This window comes from Pinus tabuliformis, chromosome 7 (genome assembly GCF_031772625.1).
Source record: "Pinus tabuliformis cultivar Carrire ecotype Pingquan chromosome 7, CPIR1, whole genome shotgun sequence".
NCBI lineage: Eukaryota > Viridiplantae > Streptophyta > Pinopsida > Pinales > Pinaceae > Pinus > Pinus tabuliformis.
The window spans coordinates 1,819,983,503-1,819,998,746 of NC_142293.1; positions in this window are offsets into that span (position 1 = coordinate 1,819,983,503).

Sequence of the window (15,244 nt, forward strand, 5' to 3'; positions counted from 1 at the left end):
ACCATTTTCTTCATGTCAGTAAATCGAGCTATTCTGGCTACTTATAATACAGAGACCGCCCTGTTCGCTCCTACTGAGATCAAATATGGTGCACGCTCTTGTTTACAACTCATCTACAGACATATTACTCCTTCTGCACTACTATAATGCCAACAATGGATTAGATATGCTCCCCCTGAACCTTGTACGCGTATACCCCATATGAACCTCACGTACAAGCACCAATCTGAGATTTAACAACAAGATGATGCATCAACAACTCCCAGTTTTTGCCTGAGATATTCAAAGGTTTCCCTAGGAAATGGTTTGGTGAATATATCAACGACTTGTTCCTTAGAAGGAACATATTCCAACTTGACCTTTTGTTCAAGCACTTGTTCCCTGAGAAAATGATACTTGATCGGTATGTGCTTGGTCTTTGAATGCATGACTGGGTTCTTTGAAATGCTGATTGCACTTGTATTATCACATAAGATGGAGATAGGTGGTGTACAAGTGATTTGAAAATCCTGCAAGGTCTGCAACATCCAAAGAAGTTGAGTGCAACAAGATGCAGTAGCCACATATTCTGCTTCAGCTGTAGATAAAGCAATTGAACTCTGTTTCTTGCTGAACCAAGATACTAATCTGGAACCCATAAAGAAAGCACCACCACTTACGCTCTTGCTGTCATCCACACTTCCGGCCCAATTTGCATCTGTGTAAGCATGAAGTGTGAGATCTGTGTTTCTAGGATACCATAAGCCATAGTTTTGAGTTCCTTGAAGATATTTGAAGATTCTCTTTACTTCCTGAATATGAGTTTCCTTAGGATTTGCCTGAAATCTTCCAACTATTCCCACTGCATGCATGATGTCTGGTCGGGTACTTGTCAAATAAAGTAGACTTCCAATCATAGATCTGTAGGTTGGTTGATGAACTGCTGTTGATTCATCATTCGCACTAAGACTGCATCCTGTAACCATGGGGGTACATACTGGTTTTGAATATTCCATGCCATACTTCTTCAAAATCTGCTTGAGGTACTTGGTTTGAGACAAGAAGATACCGTCTTCATTTTGTTGGATTTGCAATCCAAGAAAGTATGTCAATTCTCCAAGCAAGGACATTTCAAATTCTTTCTGCATCACCAAGGCAAAGCTTTGACTCATAGCTTCTTCATTGCTGCCAAAGATAATATCATCTACATACACAACAAGTATTAGCAATTTGTCATTTTCAATTTTTATATAAAGATTGCTATCTGCTGATCCTTTTGAAAAACCTTGTTGATGAAGATATTTGTCCAAACGGTAGTACCAAGCCCTTGGAGCCTGTTTAAGGCCATAGAGAGCCTTTTTCAGTCTGCACACAAGATTTGGATCATTTCCAAGAATGAAGCCATCTGGCTGCTCAATGTATACTTCTTCTTCTAAGTCTCCATTCAGAAAGGCTGATTTTACATCCATTTGAAATACTTTAAACTTTTGAAAGCTTGAGAGAGAAAGAAACATTCAGATGGCCTCAAGTCTTGCAACAGGAGCAAAAGTTTCTTCAAAATCTATTCCTTCTTGTTGGGCATACCCTTTACAAACAAGTCTAGCCTTGTTTCTAATTACTTCCCCATTTTCGTTCAACTTATTTTGAAGCTCCATTTTGTTCCTATGACATTTTTATCCTTTGGTCTAGGAACCAACTCCCAAGTGTTGTTCTTTTCGATCTGTTCAAGTTCTTCATTCATTGCCTTGACCCAACATTCATCCTTGCATGCCTCTCTTACATTTTGTGGTTCAGTGGAGGAGAGTAATGCCAAATAGCTTGAAGTTTCTGCAGTTGTTCTTCTTGTTTGTACACCTGCCTCCTTTTGTCCTAGAATTTGAGATTTTGGATGATTCTTCTGTACATACCTGGATGGAGTCTTTTCTTCTATCCTTATCTGTTCCTTTGGTGTCTCTTGAGGTTCTTCTTCTTCATCATTAGTCTGATTTGGAAGGTAGTCTTCGTCCTCTTCGATATTTTCATAATTTACTTGCCTAGGACTGTATCCTTTTTCATCAACCACGACATTGATGTTGTCAACAATTCTTCCAAGTATTTTATTGTAACACTTACATGCTTTGCTGTGGGGGGAATAACCAAGGAGAATGCCTTAATCTGCTCTAGGTTTGAGTTTTCCAAGTTGTTCATCATTGTTCTTGATATAGCATTTGCTTCCAAAAATTTTGAAATGCTTTACTGAAGGAGTCTTGCCATACTAGATCTCATAAGGAGTTTGAGTGTTGTTCACTCAGACATTTGTTTTGTTGAGAATAACAACTGTAGCAAATGCAGCTTCACCCCAGAAGGTTGCGGGAGTTCCAGACTCATCAAGCATAGCACGAGCCATTTGTTGAATAGTTCTATTCATCCTTTCCACCACTCCATTTTGCTGAGGAGTCCTAGCTGTAGAAAATTCCCTTCTTATTCCATGTTCTTCACAAAAATTGAAAAATTTGTTTGAGGTAAATTCCCCACCTCTGTCAGACCTGAGGGACTTAATTTTGTGATTCGATTCATTTTCAGCTAGGGCTTTGAAAGCTTTGAATTTTTCGAATGCTTCATCTTTGTGCTTCATAAGTCCTAACCAAACCATCCTAGAGAAGTCATCAATGAATAGTATAAAATATTCTTCTCCTCGAGGTGACCTTGTCTGAAATGGACCACATACATCTGTATGTACCAGCTCAAGAGGCCTGCTAGCTGATCCTTCCTTTTCAGGAAAGTTAGTCCTGGTTTGTTTACCAAACTGACATGATTTGCATATTTTGTTGTCTGGAATTTTGATGTCTGGAAGACCACGGAGAACCTGGTATTTGCATGCTTTTCTTATTTGTGAAAAGCTTAGGTGCCCCAACCTCCGGTGCCATAACCAATGTTCATTGTCCTTGCTCAAATAGCATTGTTGTTGTCCTTCTTCAAATATGTATAAATTATTTGGAGTTCTTCTGCCTTTGATCACTGTTTTTCCTGTATCGAGATCACGAACACTGCATCCATTTGATCGAAATACTACCTCGGTTCCATGATCGCACATCTGATTGACACTCAGAAGATTTTGCTTCAAGCCATCAACATACAAAACATTTCTAGCTTTGACCTTTTCCTTCAATTGAGCAGTGCCTTTACCTTTTATGACTGCAAGGGTATCATTTCCAAAAGAGACTTTCTTTCCCTTTTCTAAAACACTATATGATTCAAGTTTTTCTTTATATCCTGTCATGTGTTTTGAACATCCACCGTCAATATACCATTGATTTTCCCGTCCTTTTGCATAAAAGGCTATTCCACATCTTTCTGGTAGTGGTTCCTTTATCTTCCATGTTCTAGTGCTTGGGGCTTGTTCCTTGGTCTGCCAAAACCTGCTCCTGCATTCAGAATCTTCATGACTGAAGTTATTACAAATAGAACATTCGATTTCACTTTCAAGGATCGAAAAATTGTTATAGGTTCTTTTCGTAATCCCAGTCATACTTCTTTGTTTTTGAGCTTCTCTAGTCATGATTGTCTTGTAAGCAACACACTGAGCTGCTTTGTGACCAAAGTTATGGCACGAAAAACATTGTCCATTAAAAAAACTTCTGCGGTTGTCAAATCTGCCAGCCATATGGTTATAGTTTTTGTTATCATCCATTCTTGAGACTGATTGAGAAGATCTTACTTGTGGCTGATTATAGCTTTTATTCATCCTTAAGGAGGATTACCCTTGATTTACCTGGTAGTCTTTGTTTATTCTTGAGGAATTTCGCCCCTGTTTTACCTGGTGATCTGCATTTGGCTTTTGTTCATATCTCCTTGCTGCATCGAGATAACTCTTTGAGGTGGATGCTTGAGATGTTTCTCCATTATACCCCAGACCTGTCTTGATTAGTGGAGAGCGTTGTACATTGATGATCTTGTCCAGAGTCTCAGATCCTTTAACAAATTTAAGATTAAGAGCCTTTGATTTCTCAATTTCCTTTCGAAGCCCAACAATTTCACATTCTAACTTTTCAAGAGCTTGTTCCTTTTCATCAAGTTGGATTTGCAAAGTGTCAATGATCATATTCTTTTCTTCTAAACATGTTTTGAGTCTAGAAATCTCGTCATAAAAACCATCTACATCTAAAGCATCCATGTAATCATCATCTTCAAAAGCCATTAAGAGTTTATAGTTGATACCTCGTTCATCTTCATCACTATTTGAAAGACCATCACTATCTTCATGAGTGTAGTAACTTTTCTTATTTGCATTCTGTTTCTTGTTCCATCTAACAGGTTCTTTCCCTTTATCCTTATGAGGACATTTGGCAGCATAGTGACCGACTCTCCCGCAAGCAAAGCATTTGAAAGGTAACTTACCTCTGAATCTTCCAGTACCCCGTTGAAGATTCTTGACAAAATTTGATTCTTCTTCCTCTTCTGATGCATGTCCTAATTCATAGTAGTCTCCTTTGCCGGAAGCCTTGAAGGCTGCTTCTCTCCTATCTGAAGGTCCTCCTTTCCTCATTTCATAAGCAGTTAAAATTCCGTGTAGTTGTGACATGGTAAGAGTTCGTAGATTCTCCTTTTCCTCTATTGCAGAAACTTTAGATTCAAACTTAGGGGACAAAGATCTGAGAACTTTTTCAACCACAACCGCCTCTTTTATTTCTTCACCCAAGTTTTTCATGCAATTAACAATCTCATCCACACGAAGGAAGTAGTTAGCCACACTTTCATCATTATGCATTCTGAGATTTTCATACTGAATCCTGAGAGTTTGAAGTTTTGCTCGTTTTACCTGTTCATCTCCTTCGTAGCTCAAAACAATCTTGTCCCATATTTCTTTAGCAGATTTATATTGCATAACCTTCATGAATTCTGATTGAGATAGGCATCCCAACAGAGTATTGACTGCCTTTGCATTTGTTTCATATTTCTTCTTCTCAGCTGAATCTGTAGGAGTAGCTGAAGGAAAAGTGTACCCTGTATCTATGATATCCCAGACTTCAGTACCAAGAGATTGAAGATAGGCAGTGACTCTTACCTTCCAATATATGAAGTTTGTCCCATCAAAAATTGGTGGCCTGATTGATGCTTCCCTCTCGTAGTTGCTCATGATGAACGATCTTCCTTCAAGCGATCAAGCTTCTTTGAAGGACCTGCTCTGATACCAATTGTTGGAAATAATACTAAGAGGGGGGGTGAATCAGTATTATTAAATTCTTCTCAATAAGCCATTCAGATTTATACTTTAAATTATTCTTCTGATATTGATGATTTACTTGTATATCAGTACTAAATAATAATGAACAAGAACAACAAAAACAGATAGTCACACAAAGGAACACCAGATGTAAGGTGGAAACCCAATGTGGGTGAAAACCACCTGCTGCAATATATCTCTATCTTCTTTCAAATATAACTTCTTTTACAATGAATTTGTATTGGTGCAGTCCTTTACCAGTACACAGGCTGCTACCTGCAGAGAGCTGCAACTCTCTCTCTTGTTCTCTAGTCTCTCCTAGAAGGGAGCTACAACCCCCTACTTCATTCAAGGACCACATTTCATTAATTTTTAGACTGGATCCAAGAAGCTCAAATGGTCATCAAGTATAAACAAATCTTCAGAATCACCCAAGCACCAGATCAATATACATATAAGTATATTATGATAGTTATCACCGGATCTAGTCAACCATTAATACTGAGGCTAATCATGTCGAATATCAAAACCCAATATAGAGGATATACATACTGCTGCGCACCCGGAGGCTAAACTTTATCAATGCAGAGGAAAAAATTAATATTGTGCACCTAGAACCCTTTAGTAAACAACCGAGGCAGCTAGAGCATATTTAAGAAATGAATGCAGCTTCTTTAAAGGAAACCTGCGGGTGACTGCTCCTACACCACCTACAGATCTGCGATTATCCACACCCGAAGAGGCTTCTGACCTGTGCGTGTCTGCGGCTACACAGTCTTCTTCTCGGAGAGTATCTACACCTACGGCTGCGGGTTGCCCATCTCTAGCCAGCGATCCTTCGCTCTGATCTTTGATCTGCGCGCTTTTCTCCTTGATTTAGATTAGCAATCACTCCTTAACTGATCACAAGAATTTCCGATCTATTCTTCCTTTAGATCTTCAATCTTCATTGATGACTTGCCAAAGGATCTCTTTTCCTCTTATATAGTCACGCTTTTGATAAAACAATGAATCGAAACCATAGATTATCAATACAGGGGATCCGAAAACCTGGGGCTCGCTTGCTTTGACCAATCACTTAAGGAATGACTTAAGTGATAAAACAAAGAAAAATGATGAAAAATGGTCCAAAGGGGCGGACTTCGAGCTTAATATACCCGTAACAATAATGTATTGGGTCCGCTCCTTATCGCTATCGGCGTATGCACATATCATAGCCTATTGCCGATGGCCGATTCGATGGATCGGATGCGATATGGCAATTAACCATGCATTATATTCCTGTCGGGTCTGCATACTTTCATCGCTGTCGGCGATTGGATGCGGGAAGCCTTTATAATATAAGCGATTACCGCGGATGCGATGTTATTATAGATTTCCTTTAATGCCTCCATCGGGTCCGCCACCTCTTATCGCAATCGGAGGATTGGGGTGGACGACCCTTTATACCTTGCGATATACTGCGGATGCGATATTATTATATATTGCCTTTAATGCTTCCATCGGGTCCGCCAACTCTTATCGCAATCAGAGGATTGGGGTGGAAGACCCTTTATACATCGCGATATACTGCGGATGCGATATAACTATAAACCAATTTTGATATGCCATCGGGTCCATATGTTATCGCAATCGGAGGTTTTAGCGGTGGCACAAGGCTGAACCCCCGATTAGCGATGCGCTGATATATGTCGAAATATATATTAATACACATATAACTGTGATTATCCGCCAAAAGGGGGAAATGCATACATGCTATTTTTTATTGTATAATACATATATATATGGGTTTTAAGCGCCCAAACACTCCCGATAGTGTTAAAGCATGTATATATGGGTTTTAATCGCCCAAGCACTCCCGATAGTGTTAAAGCATGCATATATGGCCTGATGACTCCCGATAATGATTAAGCATGCATCCATGGGTTTTGTAAGCCCGATAAGCTCCTTATATATGAGAATGTGCCTTTGTTGCTCTGATAGGCTCCTGATGGCTCAATTGCTTCTTTGGCATATATATATATATGGTATATACATATGTATATGGCTCCTCTTGTCTCCTCTTGGCTCCTCTTATCCCCATCTTGCTCCGAGATGCCCTGTTTTCTCTGTTTATCTCCTCTGTAGATGTATATAAGTGAGATGTTCGTCTATGAGAGGGTTGCCATCAAGTACAACGCATGCATCATAATGCCAACAATGAAAGCATCTTTGGAGACTCTGGATATGAAGTGATGACGTGACATGAAGATCACACGAAGGTAGAAGATGTAACAAAGAAGGTGTTGCATGTGCTGAAGCAGCAACTCAGGAAGAACATGAAGCTACGAAGACAGACGAATGAGTTTCAATAGGATTAGGAACAACAGTGGGAATAACGTGTACTCACAGATGAAACTGCACCTGAACAAGTTAAAGATCCATCCCAGCAGCTAACACGGGGTAGACATGGTGAGCAGTGTGGTTGATCGCATGCAAGGGATTCAACAACATGCATGTCATTGTGCGTACACATGCAATCCAGCCCATTGAACACACTCACTAAGGTGAAGACAAGAAGTAAGTCCGCCTAGAGTTGAATGGGTACTTCGGAAAGTTGATGCGCATGATCGCCAGCACACACTTGAAGATCAACACTGACACAATGCATCAGTGTGCTACCGATTCAGCCGCACCCAAGAAGACCATGCACATTTTAGTAGACGAGATGGATGAAGGCATCGAACCAATGCACTGGTTGCAATGGAAGCAAGATTTCGCTTTAGCAAGTTGTCACCATGAGGTGCATGCACACCATCACGAACAACCAAGCTTGACATCATCTCACCAACTTCACCATCACAAGCATGTCAAAGAGTTGGTCTCACCATAACAGATCGAGTGTTAGTGATGTCTTGCAAGGCTTTGTCAAGCCATGTTGTCTCACATGAGTACATGTGCATTGTAATGTTGATTCCTGTCAAGTGTCAACAGTTGGATGTAACATTCATAGAGTAGGTGAAGAGTCATGAGGGTAGTTGAATTGTCATAAAGGGGAATGTCAAGGGTCACCTCACCCTTTTGCTATAAATAGTCCCTCATAACTCATTGTATAGGATTTTGATCATCTGAGCTTCTACTAAGACTATCTTGAAGAAGGCTTGGACAATATTGTAATGTGGGCTTCTCCATTGCACAGAGCTAGAACATATCTTTGGAGGAGTAGGAAGATGTGGCTGTAAAATTTCACTTATGGGGTTAGCAGGTTTACATGGATATATTGTATGATTGGAACTTACACTTTTATATAATAAGACCCAACACATTTTCATGCACATGTTGTTATTATAGTTGGACTGCCCCGGTTGCCTTAATGATATATGTTGTTTAACTTACGTATTTGTGTATGAATTGATTCACATAAAATTACATGAATCTTGTTGCAAATGCATTGTATATGTTGTTAATGTTATCACCATCCGTGTTGAATGCTCTTCTGGACAACAAACAGATCTTTCACATGAATCTTGCTGTAACAATTGTTACACTCGTTCGGACTAATCCATGAGTGTTGTACGTGTTATCTTACCTTGTATTTTGTGACTACCGCATCCAAGTGGACTACTCCGTCGAAAGCTGTGTATGTCCTTTTGTGTTGTGTGTTCTTAGTTGAGTTGGGACTAATGCCTTTCAACCTAGAACTCATGTTCACCCTTTTCTCCCCCTTTTGTGCTAGAACCTCTCATACATCTTCCTTGAATGACTGTAGCAGTCACACCCTTGCTACTGACAGAGTTATATTACTTGCCTCTGTGCGACATTGCAGTCAAGGCATTACCTTATGACCCATTGTTAAGACTCCCACACCAAATGGTTTGAGGTCTAATTAGGACTTCTTACTAGGGAGATCCCCTTGACATGTTGGTCGGTCTAGTACCATCAACAGAATCTTCACCGGTTTACTATCCTGCATATTAAAACTCTTCAGTATTGACTCGAAATACTTCCTTTGGTTTAACCAAAACTTCCTCTTTTCCCGATCTCGTTTAATTTCCATGCCCAAAATATAGTTTGTAGTAACAATATCCATCATGTTGAATTTGGAGGACAATTGGGTTTTCAAATCCTGGATATTTATTTTCCATTTCCAATCAACAACATATCATCCACATACAAGCACAAATAAATAATACGGTCAAATATTAATTTAAAATACACATTGATCCACTTTGCTTTTGGTAAAGCCAAGTCCCCATATATATCTATCAAATTTATGATACCACATCCTTAGTGACTGTTTTAACCCATACAAAGTATTGGCTTAGGGGGTCCTCACCCAAGTTCAAGGTTAGTTGTGCCAAACAAAATCCTATAGTACTGGCCCTTTCAGTAACAACCTGTGTATCATAAGTTCCAGTATCACGCGAAGTAGTGTGGGGGGATGTTGGAACTAAGTTTTTGCATCTAGAGATAAGTGTGATATCTATTAATACCCTATATCTACCTTCACATGGATCTATAAGCCCCTTGGGCTCAGTATTGTAACTCCCTTTAAACAACCTCTAGACCTGTTGACAGTGCTGGACCTGCTAACATGTCAAGGGGATTTCCCTGGTAAGAAGTCCCAATTAGACCTCAGACCGTTTGGTGTAGGAGTCCCAATAGTGGGTCGTAAAGCAATGCCTTGACCGTGATGTCGCACAGAGGCAAGTAAGATAACTTTGTCAGTAGCAAGGGTGTGACTGCTACAGTGAGTCAAGGAAGGTGCATGAGAGGTTCTAACACAGGTGGGTTGAGATGAGTGCGCCCCTTGGCAACCTGTAAGTGTACTCAGCTGGGAAGGGAACACACGAGTGAATATGCATCACAAGATGGAAAGAAGGTTAGTCTGGAAATCCAAAGTGATGGTTAAACCAACAACACATCTACAACAAGATTCATATAATTGCATACAAATCAGTTCATACACAACTATGTAAGATAAACAACATACATTGCTAAGTAACCAGAACAATCCAACTAGAATAACAACATATGCATGAAAACGTGCTAGCTCTTATTATTGAAAATAAGTGTAAGTTCCAATCATACTATACATCTATGTAAACCCACTAGCCCCAATAGTGGAACATTACAGGCACATCCTCCTGCTCCTCCAAAGAGATGTACTAGCTCTGTGCAGTGGAGAAGCCAAGGCATGTTACAATATTGTCCAAGCTCTCTCCAAGATAGTCTTATTGGAAGGTTGGCTAAGAAAAAGCCTATACAATGAGTTATGAGGTTGTATTTATAGTAAAGAGTGGGCTGACCCTTGGCATTCCCCTTTGTGACCGTTCATCTACCCTCATGACTCTTCATCTACTCTATGACTATTACATCCAACTATTGACTCTTGACTTACACTTGACATGATGTTACATTAAGTTGCACATGTTCCCATGTGAGAAAAAATGGCTTGAGCAAGCCATGCAAGACATCATTGACACTCGGTATGTTGTGATGAGACCAACTCTTTGACATGCTTGTGATGGTGTAGGTGGTGAGCTGATGCCAAGCTTGGTCATTTGTGATGGTGCACATGCACCCCATGGAGACATATTGCTAAAGTGAACTCTTTCCTCTATTGCAACTAGTGCATTGGTTTGGCTCCTTCATCCAACTCGTCTGCAAACATGCGCATGGTCTTCTTGCGCATGGTCTTCTTGGGTTTGGCTGAACATGCGACATACTGATGCATAGTGTCCTTAATGATCTTCGAGGGTGTGCTGGTAGTCATGCGCATCAACTCGCTGAAGTAAATGTTCAACTCCAATTAGACTTGCTTCTTGTCTTTGCCTTGGTGAGTGTGCTGAATGGGTTGGATGACATGCGTGCACAAAATGACATGCATGCTGTTGAATCCCTTGCATACGATCAAAAACACTACTCACCATGTTTGCTCTGTGCCAGCTGTTGGGATGGATATTTAACTTGTACGGGCACAATTTCATCCTTGAGTGCATGTTGTGCCCATTGTTGTTGCTTTTCCTATTGCAAATCATTTTTATATTTGTGCAACTTCCTATTCTTCCTTGAGTTGATTCTTCAACACATGCAACTCCTTCTTTATTCCATTCTCTGTCTTCATGCGATCCACATTTCGTGTTATCACCTCCTAGCCTGAGTCTCTGAAGTTTCTTTCATTATTAGTGGATCTACCTGATCTTGCAACTTTGTTCTATCTCTGTGTTGTCAACAACCTTCCTCTTGCATTCATTTCATTCGCTGCAATTGTTGCGTTCACTACATTGGTTGCATTCATTGCATTCACTGTGTTTGTTGCATTCGCTGCGTTTGCTATGTTAGAAAATTATATATTACGGAGCAATGGAACACATAGAATATTGCATAAATATAAACACAGAAAACACATAAAACAAGAGAGACACAGATATACGTGGTTCACCCAGTTTGGGCTACGTCCATGGAGAAAAAACCAATGCTTATTCTTATATTATCTAGCAAACTGAAGAGATACAACCTATAACAAATCTGCTGTAACTCCCTCTTCACTCTCAATATCCTCTCTCTTCTTCACTCAAAATACAGGTATACATAGACGTAATAAAATTCCCTCATATATAGTGAGGGGTTGCCTTCTTGTTGTTGGGAAAAGTATCCAATACGGAATGACCCTATCCCACTCTAAGGGTGATAGTACCTCAGCAACAACTGAATGCAAAACTATTCAAGATTACTTCTTTATGAGAAGAGAGAGAGAAGAGAAAAGGGATCCACTAACCGTTATCTTCCGCTAATGGTTGATCCAATCTTCCCTCTTGCTGCTTGCTCCTAGCTCCTTGCTCTTTCACCGGCCCAGCTACATAAAGATCCTGTAAAAGCACAAAGAAAGGAAACTACAAGAAGCATACATCCATAACTGATTCAAGGATTAGAATAAATCAAATATACAAACATCAATTCACCATAGAGACACATGCATATAGAAGAACCTCAAATACTTTATTAATAGAAGAAGTAAAGTTCTGAGAGTGTTACAACCATAATAGGCCCAATCCAACAACACCTCCCAGCAGAACGAAATCTCCTCTTCACCTCCTTCAAAGCAATCACCCAATAGTTCTATGCACAAACCAATAGCACTTCCTTACATTCACAAGATTCCAGCCTCCCTAGACCTCATGAGAGAGCTCTATATATAGGAGTTTTGGAGAAAGGATGAGTCAACTTGAGGCTGGCATGAAGCTGACTAGTGTCCTCTCCCACGTCAGTTATACTTCAGTTCTTGAGTCCACTTGGAGTTTCTTGCTTCCACTTGGAGATCTAGATCCTCTTACTCATCACAAGGCGAATTCCCTGATCCAAGTGTCATTTTGGAAGCTTCCTGGGCATTTGACACCTTGCAGAATGACTGTGCCACTTGGCCAATCTCGCCCAGCGCAGGTAGCCTTCATTGCTTTTGACATTCAGCGCAGGTACAGAGTGGAGCAGTTGACATTCAGCACAGATGCTCAGTGGAGCAGCTGACATGATCCACAAATAGCTTGTTTTTGAGTGTTTTCAGGTGGAGAACTGATTTTCAGTGCTGTGGTTTGCTGACCTTGTTCCTCTAGGGGTAGGAACAACATTTTTAGGGACTTTGGATCCCTCAGATTATCGACATTTCATGCTTCATGCTGTAAGGCACAAAAATGTCTATAACAGTTGCCCCCTAAAGTATGAGGTCGTTTATCGGGTGAAATGCTTTATCAGGAGGATCCGAAGTTCATTCAATTGCTGAGAGGTGCCCTGTAATAAAATACAATACAATACATTATTTTTTCATTCTGCTTTCATGATCTAGCTGAGGCGGGCATTCCCATGCTCAGCTTTATAAATTCATTTTGGTACATAGAACAGACGATCGTCTGATGGTAGACTGATAATTCTCTGCTGAAATTATCATCCTTTGAGTAGGATGATCATCTGTTGCAATGATGTACATAACAAATGTCTTTATATCCTGAATATATATATCGCAGCCCGGATGGATGAAACTAGATCCGGGGTCTTCAAACTCGTTCGATCTTCACTCTAAGTACAAGTCGATCCATGTGAGAATTGCGCTGAAGTCGAACATGGAAAGACATCGCTTGATTACCGGTCAATAATGTAAACCGTTAACAAGCGCGAGAGGAATCACCGATAATGATAATGACCCTCAAGGTACTGCAGTACAATTCACGTGGTGTGAATAAAGGACTTGGCATCGAACACCACGCAAAATCTTCTGGTCGAAGGTCATTGATGTATACCTGTCGCCGGAAGTGAGAAACTTGCCATTGAGGCATGCAAGCTTCAAAGTACTGGGGGGGGGGTTGTTCCTAGATCAACTTCTTGGATAATGAGCTGAAGTCGACAAGAAGCGATCCGTCAAAGGAGGGCCTTAATGAATCCCACATCAATGACACGGAACGGAGCTAATGATTTTAGTGGAGGCGAAAACAATCTGTGAAATATGATTCAGGGTGGCGATCATGGGTGGATGAAGGATAATGTATGGCAGTGGATGGGACACGGTTGACTCTTTCTGAACAACATCTCTTGAACATATAACGACACTGATGTGATGGATCGGTATCATTACCCCAAATGTGGATGGTTTGGTGAGGACCATGGTGATGAGACCGGTGAATGAAACAACCCAACCCGATGTGATACGGAGGACAAAGTGTCATGTTTAAGAGTGACTTGCTACCATTAAAGCTTTGAGGTTCTCCCAATTTTTCCCCAGTCATTTCTGACCAGTACCTCTTTATTTTTGTCAAGCTTGAGGAGGATAACATATGCTTGTTCTATAACCTGCCCTTCAGGCAAGCCCATCGCTATGTTTTAACGAGCCTAGCGATAGGGAAACTCGTTCTCGTCTAAAGACAAGTTTGTCGCTATTTAATCATTTTAACGAGTCTAACGACAAGAAAAACTCGGTCCTTTTCTTTTTTAGAGAGTCTGAAAAGGTATAGAAAGTTAACTCCAAAATTCCTTTTTCGTCATCTAATCCCTTAAGTCCGAAAAAGTATAAAACAATACAGAAGGGATGAGTTTTCGATAACTTTAACGAGCCGAATAAAACAAGCGCTCGACCTTTTTGTGCAATAATCCCTCAGGTCCAAAAAGATTAAAATCTAGAGGAGGGATAGCTCTTCCGATCACTTTAACGAGCTGGAAGGCCAAAACTCAGCAAACTTTTCATATTTTACGAGTCAGGAGAAAAGAGCTCAAAGAAGACTCGTCTTTTGAGGAACGAGTGATAAACAGGGATAGCAGCGGATTCCAGGTACAGGTTGGAATTTTCCAATCACGGCAGTGTCACAAGGATGGCTAAGTGAAATCACTCTTCGCAGCTGTTCCTCAAAATGGGTAAACAATCATATGGAGGTGAACGATTGGCCAAATGAAATGGAGGTGGCGGGTGCAAACACGACCAAGGCTTTTATGGCTAATAAATTTACGATCACAATGGTTATTTACCGGTACTGGGTTCCTTTTTTAAAGAGCTTGAATGCGCCAAAACACTGCTCAAAAGCTTATGTTTATTTTTTAACGAGCATGAACTATGACGCTAAAACTGCTCGGATCTCGCTTTTCTATTTTTTAACGAGCATAAATTCCACGGTAAAACTGCTCGATATACCATTCATAAGATAAGAAATGTCTCCTGTGAGATAGCTATTTTTTATGGAGCTTTATCTCACGAAGCTATGCTCCTCATTTGGCAAATTTTGACCTTTGCCCCACATCCTTTCTTTATGCAAGTTCGGAAATGACTAATCCAAAAAACAGATAAATAACCGCTCTTTGCTTGCACTCCAAAAGGTTCGCATGCCCCCAGGTATAAAGTACAATTTCAAGGCTGCCCCTACTTATCCTTCAAAACATTTGTTTTGATGGGTGAGGCTTGCCTCTTTCAGGTTATCCAAAAAATGGTTTTATTTGCTGCCGCAAATGAAACTCTTTCTTCGGCGATGTCTATCATTAGGTTACTCAAAGATGGTTACAATTTGTTGCAGCAAAGCAATCTCTTTCTTTGGAGGCTGCCCCTAC